This window comes from Solanum stenotomum, chromosome 1, assembly GCF_019186545.1.
Source record: "Solanum stenotomum isolate F172 chromosome 1, ASM1918654v1, whole genome shotgun sequence".
In the NCBI taxonomy this organism is placed as follows: Eukaryota; Viridiplantae; Streptophyta; class Magnoliopsida; order Solanales; family Solanaceae; genus Solanum; species Solanum stenotomum.
The window spans coordinates 51,172,454-51,193,646 of NC_064282.1; the positions used below are offsets into that span (position 1 = coordinate 51,172,454).

General features: G+C 34.1%; 1 pseudogene; it reads left to right on the forward strand.

Annotated features, from left to right (window-relative positions):
- Positions 1-14,687: 14,687 nt before the first annotated feature.
- Positions 14,688-19,577, forward strand: LOC125854112 (uncharacterized; annotated as a pseudogene).
- The last annotated feature ends 1,616 nt before the right edge of the window (positions 19,578-21,193 follow it).

Sequence of the window (21,193 nt, forward strand, 5' to 3'; positions counted from 1 at the left end):
TATTCTACTTGCATCAATCAACAAACCCACTTTTAGATCCAAATTGGGGAAATAGGGGAATTCATAGATTCTTGGGGAATTCATAAAAAAAAACAGTAAATAATCATCAATTTGATCATTATATAAAGCAATTAAACTATTAGAATTGTTTTTGACGTGAATCCATGACTTGGAGTAAAACCCTAGTTTTTTGGGGGAAGTTACAAGTTTTGAAATTGAATTTGGAGGGACTCCATGGATGAAAAATATCCATGGATGAAAGACTACAATACCTTAATGAAGAATTACCACGAATTTGAGGAGAAAAGATGGATCCTTCAACCCTAGCTTCACCCTTCTTCTTTTTCTTCCTTGGAGTTCTAGAGAGAATATTTTGGAGAGGGTTTTGGTTTGTGATTTGGGGATTTAGGAATTATGAGAAAGAAGACTTAATTTGGAGACTTAAAATCTTTATATAGGTGTCTAAAATAGGTTTAAAATGACATCACTTAACCATTAATTAAAAAGGAAATCCCAAAAATACCCCTAAGTGAAACCCCCAATACAGTTTCTAGGTGTGACCCACGACCCCCTCACCTTCGTACCGTGGATGGACCCATGACCCATGCTGGTAGAGTGTGGGTCGGGGTTCTGGGGCTGGTTTTGGCAGGCTTGACCCATGACTCCCATCTACGGGCCATGGGCTGACCCACGAGGCGTGGGTGCCCTCCGTGGGTCACTGCCAGGCAGCCTCCTTGAGGCTTTTCCTCAAGGACCTAGGGTTGGTCCTTGGGGTTTAGACCTTGACGTTCTATCACTAAAACATGAATTTTTAGGGTACGGGGAGGTACTTTCTAGGCTCTAACCCTAACTTCAAGCCCTAGCTTAGCCTACTAGTTTTCAGAATGTTACAAGTCTTCCCTAACATGCCCTTTCATGTTGCAAAAATCACAGTATAAAGAATGATAATTTCTTCATGGGATTTTATCTAGATTAAAACTATTGTGGCTTGTGATTCCTTAAAGTATACATAGCTAGGGATTCCATTCCTTCATGCATAGAACGTACAATGCCCTTTTGACTTTCATTCTGTATAACTAGAGAATAATCTTGATTCACATTAGGGAGATAGTGCATCATTAGAATTGACCTCATTCCTGTGAATAAATATCATTCCGATCAATCAGAAATTGCAACAAACGTTGATACTGCATTTGTTCAACATGATCCTTAGCCTTCTGACAATCACAACTGGATGGGGGAAAATTGAGTCATACTCATCCCATAAGTTCTTCAATTTTGTATAATATGCAGAAACAGTCGATGTACCCTGTGCAAGAGTAAAAATGCTTTTATGCAATTGATAAAGCCTAGAGCCATTGAGCTTATCAAACCACTCTATGAGATCAAGCCATACCTGATATGCCCAGGAAGAATTGAGAATTCCACTAAGTAATTTCTTGATCACATTGCAGGTGAGCCAAGAAATCACGATCACATTGCATCGATCCCAAATATTTCTTAAAGCTCCATCAAAATCACAACGTGAAACAAATCCATCAGTGAAGCACAATTTGTTTAGACCAAGTAGTGCAATCTCCATAGCTTGACTCCACTATTTATAATTCTCCATGCCTATTAATTGAATTCCAATAGAAAGAGTTCATGGCAAATTAGAGGAGATCAAATAAAAGGGGTGATTGTGATCAATTATGACGAAGTTCCCATTGACAGGCCTTCCATGTGTGCTGCCAATGGATCCTCCAGCTGACACATCCTCAATCGCCATACTTGGAGCTACAGATTCTCTCGATCAATTGTCAGAATCAACTGAGCCAAATCCCTAGATCTATCTTCCTAGCTCTGATACAATGTTAAATTTAGTGCACTGAGAGAGAAGAACATAAATTATATTGCCACAATCAACAATTTACAATCTTAGAGAATCATTCCTTTACTACTATCACTGAACCTCTATATAAAGGAAAGATAAGTTAACTGCCTTTCTAATCCTATCTAACCAACTCACATGCATTTAATTTAATCATCTCACTGCCGTTACCTAACAACTGTATTTGTAACTAACTGCCCAATATAAGGGACTCGTGGAGATTTTTGCATTTTGGGTAGCTTCATTTTTTTCGCATCATTTAGATTCAAAACTTGATTTTATAGAGTTTTCATTTTTGTTAGTTTACTCGTATGATCTCTCCCCCTCCATGTGTCACATTCCATGTGATGTCCCCTCCAAACCGTACCTATTGAGATATGAGATTTTAAAACTGAAAAGTCATGGATGAACACGCGACACTCAGAGAAAGAAGCAAGAGTGTGAGATAGAGCCCGCGATGCAGATTCTCTGTCTCTCTAATGGGCCTTGTGCCGCGACCCCCCAGAGGCATATCCAGGATTTTGAGATGATGGGTGCACTGTTATAAAAAAGGTTGATCTATGATATAAATTTGATCGGTTCGACATTTAGGTTTTTACTACTGAAAACTGTTAAAATTTTTAAATTTTAGGTCTAAAATTAATTCTTATATATATATAGTAATTACCATTTAGAGAAGTGTTATATAATTTTAGAAAGAAAAATAAAACAAGATAAATATAAAATTCAAATTTCTAACCTCGCGGAGAGAGGTGCACCCAATCATAATCGCATTATGTGATACTTCAAGTGTGGGTTCACACATCTATATTTCAATATTTTTTTAAAATTATAACACTACTATATATGATCTCAGGAGGGGACCATAGGTTCACATGAACCCAGTGACCCCCCCTTGGATACGCTTCTGGACCCCCCACTGTCGGATGGACGTGGATTGACCAAGTTGAAGCACAGTTCAATTGAGATTAAGATTCCGACCCTACTATTATAAATATGACATTAAGACGATATTTTTAGGGTTACACATTGTTCATAGGATTTACGAATTATTACTAGAAATTAGGGATTTACTATTAGAATAAAATTTTAATCATTCTTAGTTTTCTAGGGTTAATTACTGCTTTCGTAGAAGATTATTGTAGGACAAACCAAATATTCTTGCTACAGCTGCAGTAATCAAAGGTTTAGATTGCTTTCTTATAAATTTATGTTCATTAGTTGTTTAAAGAGCAACTTTCACATAAAGAAAACACAAAATTCATATTTGTATGCTATAGAAAAGTTTGCATAATTGCGCTGCATAGCAAACATATATATGTATAATTCGCTATGCATATACAATTGAAAGCTTTGTCTATTTCACTATACATATATACAAAAAGAAGCAATTGTATAATTCGTTGGCTCCTTCTCAGATTTGTATAATTTCACTGGCAGGCCATTTGTATAAATTGTTGTTAGCCTCTCGTTTGTATAAATCGTTGACAAAAATATTTGTATATCAAAAATCGCTCTCTCTTTCGCTTTATACAACTATAAATTATACATACAAACATAAATTATACATTATATTTGTATAATATGTGTTTGTATAAAACGAGAAAGAGAGAAAGGCAAAAGAGAACTGGGCAGAGAAATATTTGTATTGTATAATTATAAGTGTATAGGACGAAGATATATGTATTTGCATGTGTATATACAATTTTCTCTCACTTTATACAAACAGTAGCGCAATTTATACATTTCGTTTCTGTTTGTATAAGCGAGAGTGGCGAGGGTGGCGAGCGAGATTTGGGAGAGTGGCGAGCGAGATCTGGGAGAGGGGAGAGAGGGGAACGAAAATATATGTATATATACAATTTCCTCTTGCTTTATACAAACACAAACACATTTTATACATTTGTGTTTGTATAAAAGCGAGAGAGGGCGAGCGAGACTACCACCAAACGAGAGTGGCGAGCGAGATTCCATCAGGGAGAGTGGCGAAAATAGCAATAGTTTGCTATAGGGTACAATTAAATCAAAGTATATTTATAGCATTTAATTTGAATTAATAGTTTGCTATTATATATAATTTTTCCTTATTTAAATTACTTTTGTTATAGTTGTCTCTGGTTATGACGCTAACTAGAATTATGAAATCTAGAGTAGGAATAAGGATAATGGATTATTTGCATTGTATTCTTTTCATGAAGGGATAATTATTGTGTATTAAGATTCTTTCGTAAAGACTACTTTTTAATTGTTGAAAATTTTGAGAACTCACGGGTCTTCTGACTTGCTTGACAAAAGAAGTTAAGATAAAAAAAAAGAATCATTAACATGAGTTTGGAGCTACCAACTTCCATCTAATTAATAACTTGAGTTAGAGATAAAATAGCTAACTTGAAGCATGTGATGAATGAACTAATTAATGGGACACCCAAGTGTCGACAAGTATTTAGGGTGATATTCTCTTAATTAGGATGATAGGCTTTAGAAGACAGATAGATTCATTAGTTTTGCACAATGAATACACCTAGACGAGTTGATAGTAAATATCCACTTAAATTTTGATATGTAAAAACTATAACTCTAGTTTGTCTTTAATTCTTGATTACAACTTCAGAAGTATACATTATTTAAATATTCTCCATATAAAACCTTGACTCTAATAGTAGTTACAAGTTTGAATTTCAGTAGCAAATTATTAAGATATCTCACTACACTCTCTATGGGATTCAATCCATCCTTGTTAGGTTACTATATTCTGACATTGACCGTCTTAATTCCAATCCTTGTTGTGATGATGCTTTGTGGAACTGATGAGGAAAAATGGGATGTGTCACATGCCATTGTAGATTCTATTGAGAAAAAGGGAACGTACCAGGCGACGTAGAGGAATCATATTGATAAAAAGGGAACGTGTCATGTGTTGTGGTAGGTGCACATACTGACTAGTCCACCATGGGTCCCACACTGAGATTCAACGGTGTGTATCATTAAGATAGACATGCATCACTCTATATGGCATTGCACTGAATTGCACTTCGTCCTTGTTTCCTATTATTCATGAGTGATGATATGGTCTTGCAATTACTTAATTATGAAAGAATATGGTGTGTGTGTCATACTTTTTTGTTATTGAGTCTGAACAGTTAGGTTAGGTTGATTTGATTCTATGCAGGTTTTAGTTTATGGAGGTTCGGATGGTATGTTAGAGTACTTGTGTTCTGTATGATTTTACTAAGGGTTGGTTTGGGATGCTTGTTGAGTACCGTTGTTGTTTGGTACTCACCCCTTGCTTTCTACACTCGTATATGTTATGAGCCTGGATCGTATTGACCTTTCCCTTCTCATCTTCAGCCAAGTCTTGCTTGTGGAGTTCATGAGGTAGATGTTTATCACCTTGGCTGACATCACTTACTCTTTCCTTATGTCCTTGTCCTATTTTAGATACAACGACATTCAAACTTGTGTTTCTTTTGAATCTATTGTAATACTTAGAGGCTTGTACAGGTGATACCAGATTTTGAAGGTTTTATGAGTTATGTTATTTTAATCTGCAATATTCGTGTTATGTTAGTCTTTTATTATGATGTTACTTCCACATTTTTCTTATTGAGTTGGGTTTATGCTGACCTATCTTGGTGGGATAAGACAGATGCCATCACACCCGGTTTTGAATCGTGACAAGATTGTCCTCTTTCATGTACCATACAAGGTAAGAAATCCAGTACTGGATATATGTTTATTTTCCTTTTTCTACTGTTACTACCAAGGAAGAATTTTTCCTATGTATATTCTTGGATTTTAGAAGGTTTGATCTGTGAGTGTACGTTATGAATATGTTTGTTTTTATCTCGAAATATTCTTTTCTATTCTACCCCGACACAAGAATTATTTACCCTTACTGTGAGTTTAATTGATATAAGAGATAGTTCCATTAGCAAGATGAAAAATAACATCTCAGATATAAGAGAAATCTATTGCTTATACCTTTGGGTAGTTCTTGTCTTTTTGATAGCTTAATGGCTTAAAGTTGTCATTCATCTTTATATAAAGTACTAGTCTCTGGGTACGTGCTTTGCACGTGAATCCCATATTATTCAATATAAAACTTTTAAAAATAACATAAATAATAACAAAATGTGTGATGAATAGCACAATTTAAAATAAAATAAAAATACAAGCTTGAAATTAATAAGAATTAATCTATTTATTATATATGCACATCCACAAACAACTCACAAACACACAAATATAATGAGCGCTGGAAATAAACAAAAAACAGAAATATAATATGGTCATGAAAACATTATGCATGATGAGAGGAAGCAGAAACGAATACAAATCAAACTTGCTCAAAATAACTTGTTTCTCTGCATTTATAAATAACTATTACAAATATTTATTCAGCAAAAGTAAGGAAGGTAGTGACAAGAAAATAAGTGATAAAGAGAAAAGATGGAGGAACTCAACGTGTATAAATATTTATAGTTTTCTCTTCAATTAACGCATCACCTAAACAACTTATGCCCCTTGCACTTGCAAGATAAATTATTTGACAAATCAAATAAAATTTCAGTTTCAAAAGCCTGAAATTAAATGGACATATACCTAATTGATATTCAAAAAGAACTACTTAAGAGCCATGTATTGCCCGATATCCAAAGAAAACTACTTAAGAGCTATGAGTTGGAGTACAAAGAAAGTCTGTAAGAGGAAACATTCACCTAGTTCATATGTACTTCAATTGTAATTTATGTGATATCAATTTGATTAGGTTTAAATTATTTTTTAATATACACATATAAATCGACTTAAAAATAAAATGTCACATAAGTAAAATATAGAAAATATTAAAATGATACATTTATTCCATAAATTCAACCCTTAAATAACAAATCGTACGTAAGCAAAATCTAAATTTGTCCAAAAGAAAAGGAATAGTATTGTATTTTTTTTTAATTAAGGAAAAAAAAAGGATTAGTATTACTTTTTGCCTGAGAAGATACACCAAACAAGAAATAAACAGTAGTAGGTTCTTATGGAGCCAAAATGAAAAGAATAAAATGATAAAGTTTTCTGATAGTGTGGTTTGGGCTTTTATAAAGAATTAGAATATGAAAAGGCTATACAAAATATATCTTATGGAATCTCAAAAGACTAAACAAATAAATGTTGAAATATGAAGAGGTACTAAATTAAAGAGTTGGCAACCAAATATCTTACAATAACTACTGCAAATAAAATTGTACCCCCGATTCAATGTAGCTGAAACTATTCAATTACAGAAGACATTTTTAAGGATAGAATGACCATTTAAATTTCACATTATATTTTTGTATAGATGAATTTGATCTAAAATGCCGTATAATTAATTGTTACTCCTTAAATTCTACCTATTTTAATTAGAGTTAGGAAGAGATAATTCTTGTAATTGGTTAATAAAAAGCACTTATTACTAATGATAATATTTAATAGAACGTATGTTTAAAATTTTGTTCAGAATATTGTGTTAGTAGAGTTTTAGTGAAAGGGTAAAATAGTCAATTTAATATAATTAATGGGATATTTGATTTGACGTGGGGTAAAATGGCAATTCAACTTTGTACTTTGAAGCTTTCCAATAAATAAATAAATAATATAACATAATATAATATGAATATATATATATATATATATATATATATGATATGATATACATTATTGAATAAATCACTTTTGCAACTTTTTAAATTCTCCATAATTTGGTCGTCATGACTAAATAAAATTGATGATTGATGTGTATTCCTTCATTTAATGTTAAGAAAATATCATAAACCCAAAAAATAATTATAGAAAAAATTATAGAAATTTTATTATTTATTTAACTATATATTTTATTAATGGTATCATTGTAGTATCTCAACTTTATAGGGTTATTTTGGTATTTCAACTTCTAACTTTTTTTGTTCCCACTTATAGTAATATATGATGATATACTGGTAGTAGTTACTCCATTAATTGTTTTCCTTTAATCTCCTAAATTTTAAAGTTTAAATATACTATACATATTTATTAGACTCAATTAAATCATCTTAATCATGATTGTACTATAAATATCTATATAATATTGTAACATGTCAATCAATGCATCTATTAAAAAATTACAAGAGATGTGCTCAGTGGAGAATTATTTAGTGTAAAACTAGACAGGGATCATATTTAAATAAAGTTTCAGTTTATAAGAAAGAGACTTATTAGCATCTCAAACCATGCCATCTTCTACCAAAAAACTGTTAAATTGTGGCAGGTTTTTGTCAAGTTAAGACGGTTTTTGAGTGCAACAAAAAGAATTGTGACGGTTTTTAAAAGTGCCACAATTAGCCTTGTCACGGGAATATAACAGCGGTTTTTTTCAACCTCCATGAAGTATGCCACAAAATGTATTTTGAATTTGTGGTGGTTTTTTAAAATTAATCAGTGGCCATTTAGAACCCTCACAATATGATATTAATGTTTCGAAAAAAATATTGCGCGAGTTTTTAAACTCCCAAAATATATCATAATGTTACCAAAAAAAATAATATTGTGGGGGTCTATAGAACTCCACAACATAATTTCAATTTTTTTTAAAAAAAAATACGTGGAAGTTTTCGACTGCTACAATATGATTTTAATGTTTTTTTTAAAAAATAATTACTGGCAGTTTCATTTCGCCTTCATAATTTATTGCTGAAAATTAATTTCCATTTAAAATTTAATTATATGAATGAATAAATTAAAATAAATAATTAGTGGCAGCTTATTTCCGCCAGATACTGTTGCTACTGAAAATTACTTTTTATTTAAAATTTAATTAAATATTATGATGAAGTAAGTTGTTTCATTACAAACATAAAAAAAGATGCAAAGAACACAAAAGTAAATATGCTAGCTCCATTACATGATAAAAGTTAAGACCCTGGAGCCAATCACAAAATCAAATAATCTAAAGGAAACTTAAACATGACTATGAGTGGTCTAGAGTAAAAGAGAAAACAGAATCTAAGAAAGGGATAGAATTATTCACATATGAGTGACTGAACCAACAAAATAGTCTAAACAAACATTTAGCTTTTAGTGATTGGATCTCGACTTGCTGGAACAATCCCAAAAGAATCCATAGTTATTGTTTAAATGCGTGCTCTACTACAAGGACTTTAGGCAAAGTCTTACCACCTATAGCCAGTACAAATTGAAGCAGACTTCTTAAATGTTATACAGATGAACCAAATGAGCTTTACTCACATCTTATTAATGATTGCAGGTACTTGTGCTTAATCGTATAATCCACCGGTTCACCGTGTATATAGGGAGCTGAACTTATTGGTTGACAAGTTAGAGTTCATGGGTACCCAATCCCCACGACTTACTCCACTGGAAGTTTTTTTTGTCATGATCCAGAAGGTACACTTGAGGTACTCGGACTGATAAAGCAGAAAATACTTACTTGCATAGTTTATTGAATAGGTCAAGAAATAGTCAGTATGGTGCCTACCATTTTCAGTATGTAAGTATTATTGTTGTTACAACTACTACTATTCCTACTAGTATCACAACCTTTAGAGCCTATCCTTTGGAATTTGGGGTATATGCCCTTGGATGTTATAGTTGGTGGTAAACATATATCTTCTTTAATTAACACCAAAAAAACTATAGTAATATCAAAATTACCTCATTTAATACCCTGTGAAGCTTGTCCCTTGCCTCAACAACATGGTCTCTGTCAAATCTGTCAACCACAAAGATGAGCCAATGTGTGTTTTGAAATTAGTGTCTCCATGGGCATGAAGGTCTAATCTGCAAGTGCAAGTAGAAACACACTTTTAGCTCTTCTAGACTATAATATACTTATAATGGTGCCTCTAACGAAAGCAGGTGTACAGGAAACCATTATCATGTATCAAAACCTAACTTGATAATCACCAATTAACCACAACTGGTAGACAACTTAGGTTTTGATATTTTATACAAAAACTTAACTCCGTTTATAAGAAAAATTACTATAGTTTGTTTAATAGTGATGATTGAGACATATGTTCTGCAAATCATCTATATCAGCTAGTCTTTTGCAGGGAATATGCATAATTGATGCATCTCTATTATGAATAACTTACCAAACTGTTTCACTAGCACGAATAATTACATTCACCTTAAGAAACATAAAGCATATCTAGCACAACTTAATACGGTTTTCATATATAAGGAACCAAAATCAAGAATACCACTATTTCTACCTATAAGTGGTGGATATTGAGACCAAATTCTCTTTATCGGCTGAAAAGAAAATATTGTGCTAACAAGCATGTTGTGCAAAATAAATGGATTCCTGGCGATATCGTTACACCTTTTGTGCGGATCAAAACTTAATGGACAAAGAATTTTGCTACCAATTTTCAAGCTTGAAAAATCTTGGTATGGTCAACGAACAAAGCAAAAGAACATATCAAGTGGAATATCAACAATGGTCATTTCACGTTTTGGTGGGAATGTTAGACAAACAATGGTCCATTGGCTCTTCTTCCTACTGTTTCTTTTGATGACTACTTGCTAAACTATGCGTCAAAGACTTTATGTTGAATGAAAAATGGGATGAACGAACTCAATCTTGTATTTTACCTATCAGTAATGTACAAGAAGAGATGAACATTAACATTATACCAGTTGAACAAGGGGATGCAACTATTAGGAAATGTACCGAGGATGATCATTAGTCTAACAAATCAACTTTGTATTTATCCAGAATATTAGAAAGGGGGATAATTTCCTAAACAAGTTATGGCGTAAGTCAATTCCTTTCAAAATCTCTTTTCTGGCCTGGAGACTTCGTCACGGGAAGCCTCTTTCAATGATGCATTATCAAGATTTGGGATTCACTCTTCTGTTTACTTCTATTTTTGAGCTAATCTTGTTAGAGATTATATTCAACACACTTTTACTCAAGGGGAAGCAACTAACCAAATTTGGATATACATCGAAGCTTCACTTGGTATTATTCATAATGAAACCATGAGTGTTACAGAACCGGTGGAAGCAGAATACCAAAAATAATGACAACAAAATAATTCTTTCAAAATGCATCCATCTTTATTTGCTGGTGTGAGAAATATGTACGAAAAATATTATTGAATTGTGTATCTAAATAGTTACATTGAGACCCTATTTATAGACACTACATTGGAATCCTTTTCCAACTAGGATTCCTATTCTTATTCCTATTCCTATTCCTATTCCTATTTCTATTCTAAGTAGGAAATACTTATTTCTATTCTAACACTCCCCCTCAAGCTGGTGCATACAAATCATATGTACCTAGCTTGTTACAGATGTAATTAATACGAGGACATGTGAGGGACTTGGTGAAGATATCTGCAAGCTGATCATTTGACTTCACAAATTTCGTAACAATATCTCCCGAGAGTATATTTTCTCTGACAAATTGACAGTCAATCTCAATGTGCTTAGTCCTTTCATGAAACACTGGATTTGATGCGATATGAAGAGCCTCTTGATTATCACACACAAGTTCCATCTGATCAACTTTGCCAAATTTTAGTTCTCCCAGCAACTGTTTGATCCAAACTAGCTCACAAGTTGCTGTCGCCATTGCTCGATATTCTGATTCTGCACTAGATCGAGCAATCACATTCTATTTCTTACTTTTCCACGACACCAAATTACCTCCTACTAAAACACAATATCCGGATGTTGAACGTCTGTCAAAGGGTGATCCTGCCCAATCAACGTCTGTATATCCAATGATATGCTCATGGCCTTGATCCTCAAAGAGTAGTCCTTTACCGGGAGCTGACTTTATATATCGCAGAATACGAACAACTGCTTCCCAATGACTATCACAAGGGGAAGTCATAAACTGACTTACAACACTCACAGGAAAAGAGGAAAAGAGATGTCAGGTCTAGTCACTGTGAGATAATTCAACTTTCCAACAAGCCGTCTATACCTTTCAGGATTACTAAGTGGCTCCCCTGTCCTGAAAGGAGTTTAACATTCGGATCCATAGGAGTGTCAATAGGTCTACATCCCATCATTCCTGTCTCCTCAAGAATGTCTAAGGCATACTTGCGTTGAGAAATAACAATACTTGATCTAGACTGAGCAACCTCAATACCTAGAAATACTTCAATCTACCAAGGTCTTTAGTTCGGAAGTGCTTAAAGAGATGTTGCTTCAAATCGGTGATACCATCTTGATCATTACCGGTGATAACAATATCATCAACGTAAACAACCAAATAGATACATCGACTTGGTGCAGAATGCCGATAAAACACAGAGTGATCAGCTCTACTACGAGTTATGCCAAACTCCTGAATTACTGTGCTGAACTTTCCGAACCAAGCTTGAGGAGACTGTTTTAGACTATAGAGTGACCTGCGCAATCGACATACAAGGCTACTAGACTCCCCTTGAGCAACAAAACCAGGTGGTTGCTCCATATAGACTTCTTCCTCAAGATCACCATGCAGAAAAGCATTCTTAATGTCGAACTGATGAAGAGGCCAATGACGAACGACAACCATAGATAGAAAAAGACGAACAGATGCAATTTTAGTCATAGGAGCGAAAGTGTCACTATCATCTAGCCCTAATATCTGAGTATACCCTTTGGGAACAAGGCGAGCCTTAAGTCGATAAACCTGACCGTCTGGACCAATTTTGACTGCATAAACCCAACGACAACAACAGTAGATTTACCTGCAGGAAGGGAGACAAGCTCCCAAGTACCACTCTTATGTAAAGCAGACATCTCATCAACCATAGCCTGCCTCTATCCAGAATGAGAAAGTGCTTCACCTTTAGTCTTAGGAATGGAAATAGAGGACAAAGACGACACAAATGCATAATGGGGTGATGATAGACGATGATAACTTAAGAAGGTATAATGTGGGTTAGTATTTNAGCCTGTCTCTATCCAGAATGAGAAAGTGCTTCACCTGTAGTCTTAGGAATGGAAATAGAGGACAAAGACGACACAAATGCATAATGGGGTGATGATAGACGATGATAACTTAAGAAGGTATAATGTGGGTTAGTATTTCGAGTGGATTGTATACCTTTTAGAAGTGTAAGCGGTTGGCTAGGAGGAGGCAAGTCTGCAGTAGGAGCAGGGTCCGACGCATGACGTGAATCATCTGGGACTAGGGTTGGATGTGGACGGCGATGATAAGTTAGTAGTGGTGGCACTACAATTGGAGATATAGAAGTAACCGTAGATTCCTCAAAGGTTGGCACAGGTAAAACCTGAGGTATGGGTAAGACCATAGAGACATTAGGATGATCAGAAGATGTATAGTAAGGCCGAGACTCAAAATGTAACATCAGCGGACATAAGGTATCGATGAAGATCATGTGAATAACAACAGTACCCTTTTTGGACTTGAGAGTAACCAAGAAAGACACATTTGAGGGCACGAGGAGCTAATTTATCTTTTCCTTGGGCTAAGTTATGAACAAAGCATGTGCTCCCAAAGACACGAGAAGGGGTATGATAGAGATGTGACTGAGGAAACAATATGGAATGTGGAACCTGATTCTGAATAGAAGAAGAGGGCATTCTATTTATCAAATAACAAGACGTAAGAACTGCATCTCCCCAAAAACGCAGTGGAACATTGGATTCAAGGAGAAGAGTACGAGCGGTCTCAATAAGATGCCGATTTTTTCTTTCAGCTACACCATTTTGTTGAGGGGTGTATGGACAAGTAGTCTAGTGAATAATGCCTTGGTGAGTCATAAACTCTTGAAATTGGGAGGATAAGTATTCTAAGGCATTATCACTACGAAAAGTACGAATAGAAACACCAAACTGATTTTGTATTTCAGCAAAGAAACTTTTAAAAATAGAAAATAACTCAGAACGATCTTTCATTAAGAAAACCCAAGTACATTTTGAATAATCATCAATGAAACTAACTAAATAACGAAATCCTAAGGTGGAACTGACTCTACTAGGACCCCAAATATCAGAATGAACTAATGAAAAAATAGACTCTGAACGACCCTCAGTACTACGAGAAAACGTAGCATGAGTGTGTTTCCCAAGTTGACACGACTCACAATCTAATGTGGATAAACTAGACAAACTAGGCACCATCTTTTGCAGTTTGGATAGACTCGGATGTCCCAAACGTTTGTGAATTAGTTCTGGGGAATCTGTAACGGACCATGTTGCTAAGGAATTTGAAGAGGTAAGATAGTAAAGGCCTTGTGATTCATGTCATGTTCCAATCATCTGTCCCGTACTGCGGTCCTGCATGAGAAAAAAATCATCGAAAAAAGTTATGCTACAATGTAGGGCTTTCGTCAAACGACTAACAGATGCTAGATTAAAAGGAGAACCAGGGCCATAAAGAACAGAGTCTAGGGTGACAGAAGATAGGGGTTTGGCTTTTCCAACCCTTTTTGGGTTTGTTTGGATCCCATTGGCTAAAGTAATAGCTTGACCCTTGCACCACAGCTCAATCGAGGAAGCCCACGATAAATAGTTTGAACTTCCCAATAAAAGTTCTAAAGTGATTATAGGGCTAGAACTTCCAATCCCCATTTTTTTAGAACCAAAAACATCACACCCAAAAGATTATGCTAAATTTGTCTTGGAAACAATAAAAAAAAACTTGATTATTGAGATCTGATTGTCGACAAATTCAAATCTCAAAGAAAAGTTGAAGGAAACTTCCTGGAAATAGCTGAAACCCTAATTTCGGCGATCAGATCTGGTCAAAAATAGTATGGGCCTGGTCGGAATGGCTGGACGACCCCAACTGTCAAAAAAATTATCAAAAAAAATGATCAGAAAAGCCCTCACGCGCCGGCGCGTGAGCCAGATCTCGCCGGAAACTACCACCTTCGATCGGCGTGTGAGAGCGCGTGGGGTGATTTTTTCTGGTGGTTTTGGCTGGGATTTGGCGCGGGGGCTTTCCGAGCCTCGTGGTGGTGTTGGTTTTCGCACAACACCCACAGAAAGAAAAAAGAATAACAAAATCAGACCCAACAGTCACCGAAAATTGACATAGACATACGATGACTTGTTTGTTCTCACCAATGCTCTGATACCATGTGAGAAATATATACGAAAAATATTATTGAATTGTGTATCTAAATAGTTACATTGAGACCCTATTTATATATAGACACTACATTGGAATCCTTTTCCAACTAGGATTCCTATTCTTATTCCTATTCCTATTCCTATTCCTATTTCTATTCTAAGTAGGAAATACTTATTTCTATTCTAACAGCTGGTAAATATGGAAGAAGTAGACAACATGTAGGTTGGGGATTAGAACAAGTTCCCCAGGAAAATGAAATGCAAAGTTATCTGGAACAGTATGATTGTTATGCAACGCAATGTATCCTACTTTCCATATCTGAGCAAACTGGCCTAATGTATGTCACACCTGAGGCTTCAACTTGTGGTTACTATCAAACAAACTACATGCCAGAAACCTGCACCACGTGATTACAAACTGAATATTGATGGTAGTTACACCAAAGAAAAAGGAAAGTCAGGGATATGAGGTGTATTCAAAGATAGTAACTTCATCATGGTGTTTTCTAAACCAGTCACATGTAGCAACAATAAATATTTTAAAGTAGCAGGTGCTAGATTTTCTGTCGATGGCGTGAAGAGAAGGCCTTCGAGAAATACACTATGGAGATGGATTCTTTGGTGATTACAAACATGCTAAATATGAAAGACACCACAAATTTTAAATTGAAGACGATAATTTATGACATTAATGTTAGAATCAAGAATGTTTCTGTCGACTTTTGTCACTGCTACAAGGAAGCCAACAAGATTTCAGACTACGTAAACTACAAATATATCACCACAAGCACCCAAAAACCGAAGAGACCTCAGAAAGAAAACGATGATGTACGGTAATCACAATATAGTGCTTGTATTCAAAATTAAGTAGGACAAATGGGACACAAATTTCATGCATGTTTCTCAAACTCAATAAAAGTAAATAAGTGAAAAGCATATAGAAAGTTAATAGAATAAGGGTACCTCTTTATTTGAAAGTAACAACAGGTCATTATGTGATATTGATTCAGCATCACTGCATAAAATAATTGGAAAATGAAACATGCCAACCTCATTGCACCTTACAGTTACTGCCTTCATCCATATTCTCAATAATACCCGAGAACAAATATGCGAAGTACATGAATATAGAGTCAACCAAATAAAATGATAAAATGGAGTAAAGGCTCAAAATAGTCTACTATCTTTAGACTTAGGCTTAAAATTATCCTATTTCTTTTTCATGAGCACTAATAATCCTTATTCTTTGTTGAAGTGGTGGACTTTCAGTCATAATCCTAACCATCGTGAAAGTTTTTACTAGTCATAACCCTCTCACGTGTTTCTCCTAATATCTAACCTCCGGTATCTTCCCTCTTAACTAATACCAGCTGTAGAAAAATATATATATATATGTAAAACTATAGATATACAATAATCTTGTTTGTACCTTCTTTTGTTCTCGATCTTCCCTTAAATCGTTTTCTTCCACATGATCAGCTCGTGGATTTTGAACTAGATAAGTCTTAGTCAACTTCTCCAAGAGCTAGGACCTATGTAATAAAGGAAAATAGAAACGTTTTGTTTAGACTGCGTAGATAACTTTTTTTAATAGTATTATGGTTCTTCAGTCTTTGGACTTTATATGTTTATAAACATGGTCTTCATAACAAGTTGAGGACTGTTGGTTTCTCACCCACAATTACTTAGTATGTAAATATGTTTTTGTCTGAATGTTTCGAAATTCATTATACCAACAAGGCTTGTTATTGTTGGGTAGATATTCAATTGACTGGGTGATAGCTAGTACAAGTCAAAAGTTGTAAATTGAGCCTCTGTCAATTTATACATGGATTAGTATGACTACATTTAGTAGAAAATAAATATCTTAACAAAAGTATATATTTCTCTGATAAAGATCTCTTACAGATGAAGCTTATTAGCATACAACTAGAAAGTGATTTGCAGGATGCATGCCCCTTGAACTTAATTCATACATTCCCAATAAGATTGACATCATTACAAATTTTTAGTACATTTGATTGTTGTTGTCGTAAACGTTTAGTAGTTTGAATATCAAACCTAAGATCTGCAAATGATTGATAAGACTATTCTTCCATGAATATTAGCGTAAATATTGGACATTCTCTTTGTTTGATGTAATTTACTCGATCAAACAGTAGAGACTGATTGTTCATTTAAACACATATTCCTTTCTTACACTATTTCATCCTCTTTTTTTCTCACACTGGGACTTGTTCTAGTTTCTAAAAATCCATGGACAAGAGCTTGTCATGGTTACCAAGTTCTTGTTCTCTCTTTCAGTAGATGCCATTTAAATGGACTGATCTATAAAGATATAACAAGAACAAAAATACTACCTCATTTATTGGGACTAGCTTCATTGACAATTCCAGGGCACATTTGCAAAGTTCTTGCTTTCATCCACAACAGGTAGGTTTTGTCTATGTTAAAAGATAAATGTGGATAGTCTATTATCTATGGACTAGGCTCAAAATGATCCTATTTCTTTCATATGGAGCACTAATAGTCTATATTCTTTGATAAAATGGTGCACTTTCAGTCCTAACTTTAACACCCTTATCTTTTAACAGAGATAAAACCTACCTGCTGTGGATGAAAGCAAGAACGTTGCAAATGTGCCCTAGAATTTTCAATGAAGCTAGTCCCAATAAATGAGGTAGTATTTTTGTTCTTGTTCTATCTTTATAGATCAGTCCATTTAAATGGCGTCTACTGAAAGAGAGAACAAGAACTTGGCAACCATGATAAGCTCTTGTCCATGGATTTTTAGAAACTGGAACAAGTCCCAAGTGTGAGAAATGAAGAGGACGAAATAGTGTAAGCAAAGAATAGGTGTTTAAATAGTTATTTTATAAACAGTCAGTCTCTGTTTGCTTGAGTAAATTACATCAACCAAGAGTATGTCCAATATTTACGCTAATATTCATGGAAGAATAGTCTTATCAATCATTTGCAGATATTATGTTTGATATTCAAACTACTAAACGTTGACGACAACAACAATCAAATAAAATAAAAATTTGTAATGATGTCAATCTTATTGGGAATGTATGAAGTTCAAGGGGCATGCATCCTGCAAATCACTTTTTAGTTGTATGCTAATAAGCTTCATCTATAAAAGATCTTCAACAGAGAATTATATACTTTTGTTAAGATACTTTATTTTCTACTAAATGTAGTCATACTAATCCATGTATAAATTGACAGAGGCTCAATTTACAACTTTTGACTTGTACTAGCTATCACTCGGTCAATTGAATAATTACCCAATAACAACAAGCCTTGCTGGTATAATGAACATCGAAACATTTAGCCAGAAACATATTTACATACTAAGTAATTGTAGGTGAGAAACCAATAGTCCTCAACTTGTTATGAAGACTAGGAAGATTATGTTTATAAACATTTAAAGTCCAAAGACTGAAGAAACATAATACTAAAAGTTCTCTATAGACAGTCTAAAAAAAACGCTTCTATTTTCCTTTATTACATAGGTCCTAGCTCTTGGAGAAGTTCACTAAGACTTATCTGGTTGAAAATCCACGAGCTGATCATGTGGAAGAAAACGATTTAAGGGAGGATCGAGACCAAAAGAAGGTACAAACAAGATTACTGTATATCTCTAGTTTTACATGTATATGTTTTGCTACAACTGGTATGAGTTAAGAGGGAAGAGAACGGAGGTTAGAGATTAGGAGAAACACATGAGAGGGCTATGACTAGTAAAAAGTTTCATGATGATTAGGATTATGACTGAAAGTCCACCACTTTAACAAAGAATAAGGATTATTAGTGCTCCTGGAAAATAAATGGGATAATTTTAAGCCTAAGTCCAAAGATAGTGGACTATTTTGAGCCTTTACTCTTAAAGTTAGGACTAAACTATTTTATCAAAGAATAGGGACTAGCTCCATATGAAAGAAATAGGATCATTTTGAGCCTAGTCCATAAATAATAGACTATTTTGAGCCTTTTCTCTTACACCATCTACAACTACACATACTTTAAAAAAACTAATACTATTTCAATTACTCTCTGGTCTTTAAAATTCAAGAACGACTAATGTTTACACAATATATCACCTAAATTGCAATGAAGGCTTCAAAGTAATTAGAACCACCCTTTTTCTTTCCCTTTTCAACATTTTTTGTAATTTTGAAGAACTACCAGACATAATGCAGTCTGCAACACTAGAGTAAGAAGTAGCATCTCTGAATGCATCACTTATCCTAGATGTTTTTTTTCCTGTTTTGACAGTAGCACACAAGACATTTGTAGATAAATCACGAGATTCACTGACTTCGTGAACCCTCCATTCTGAACATATTTACAACTACTTGAGATTTTAGCATATTTTGAAGTCTTTTAAAGATGTGGTATCACAGACAACACAAGCTACATCTTGGCAACATGCCTGAGTTATCGACTGATGAGTAGTCATAGAAAAATTCATAAAGGACAACGAAATTGACTTGATGGAATTAGAAAAAAGAATATACCAGGCCAGATTCACAAACACTACAAGATATTTAATTTGGAGTTGGATGTATCATCATTTGTAAATGCTATCACCTCTAGAAGTGCTGCCAGATACACTTTATGAGCATTGAAAGCCTATGCCGCTATTTATTTCATACTTTCATGTGTAAACTACTCTTTATGAAACTTAAAAATAACTTACCTTGTGTGTGAATACCCTTTTTGATATTCTGACTCTTTCACAAAAACGTGTATGTGATAACATTCGCTCCCCTGATGTAGCTATGGTTGTTTTATGCTTTATTTGCTTGTATTCAGTATCTCGAGGCCTTTTAAAAGTAAAATGTGGCAGATTGACTAGATTTTTTTAAAAAAAACAAATGTCGAGCACAGATTTCTTATCATTAAGTAATATTGAGAGCAATATAACTAAATAGGTATAAGATCAATTCAACAGATCACAATATAGATATAATACCAAAAAAAATGTATAAGATGTTTGTACATTCAAACACATCTTGATTCCTCAATACCATTCACAGCTTAGTAGCCCATCTTCACTATTCCAAAATACCACATCAAAAGAAGGAGCTTTAAAGTACGACCTTTGAAAACAAAAAATACATCAATAAATTAAGGAAGTTAAAATTTAGAGAAATAAGATATTGATGGTTTCACATCTTGAACTTTTGTTTCTCGTCTTTCTCTTATTCCGTGGTTTGGTTTTCACTAACATAGAAAATTACAGCAACCTGCTCACCATTCACGTCATGTATCTCACAACGTCGAGAAATATCCTAAGATATAGTGAGAAATTAATTATGAGAAATGCCATAGTTGGAACCATTATTATGTAGTTGAGGATTAAAAACAGGGAATGGATTATGGGGTCTCACAAACTAAGATTTACATACCCTCTTCCAAGATGAAATACAATCTTGCTTATATACTTGAAATAGTTAATGCAAATACCCATCCAATTATCGAATAACATGTATTTGAAAAGGAAAGGATTCCAATATATTTTTTGAAAAGGAAGTTCACAGTTAATGAATATTCTAAGCGAATATCGGAATTAGAATACGAACCTCGTAGCCACACAATAAAACTTCAACTACTGATCTGTCAACCATCTCCTCGGGCGGACATGTCCTTTCTCCCCGGTCGCTCGTGGTTGCTTTGAGCAGATAGTTAAAACACCATAATTCATTAGACGGCTAAACTTACAATTTATCTATAGAAAGAACTATGCACAATTTCATCTATAATTAAGTCCATTGAAATTTAAAATCAAATCTTTAAAAGAAAATCTTTCTCAAATCAAAAGTTCAATCTTTTTCTAATGAATCAAACATATCCACCAAATGCCAATAAATATATCAACATAGAAAATTTCAATAAAAAAAAATAGAATTAATGAAAATCTTAAATAAAATTCAGTCAAACATTGCATATGTTGCTAGGTTAGTAGCAACATTTACCTCTACTATATCATCAATTATATAATCTATAGCTAGTTGAACATACTAATCACTATCAGCGAAAAATTGGTCGAGTTCTTGCTCTTGGTATGGTTCATTCTCATATACTTCTTCTTCCATTACTTCTCCCATATCATATAAATCTCTTGGCTTTAGATTCACAACAACACTCCACCCTTTATTGACAATATGCTTGAGATGCTTTGGTGTAAGGATCATGTTCTTCACGTTCTTTAGTATGAATAAATCTATCAAAATT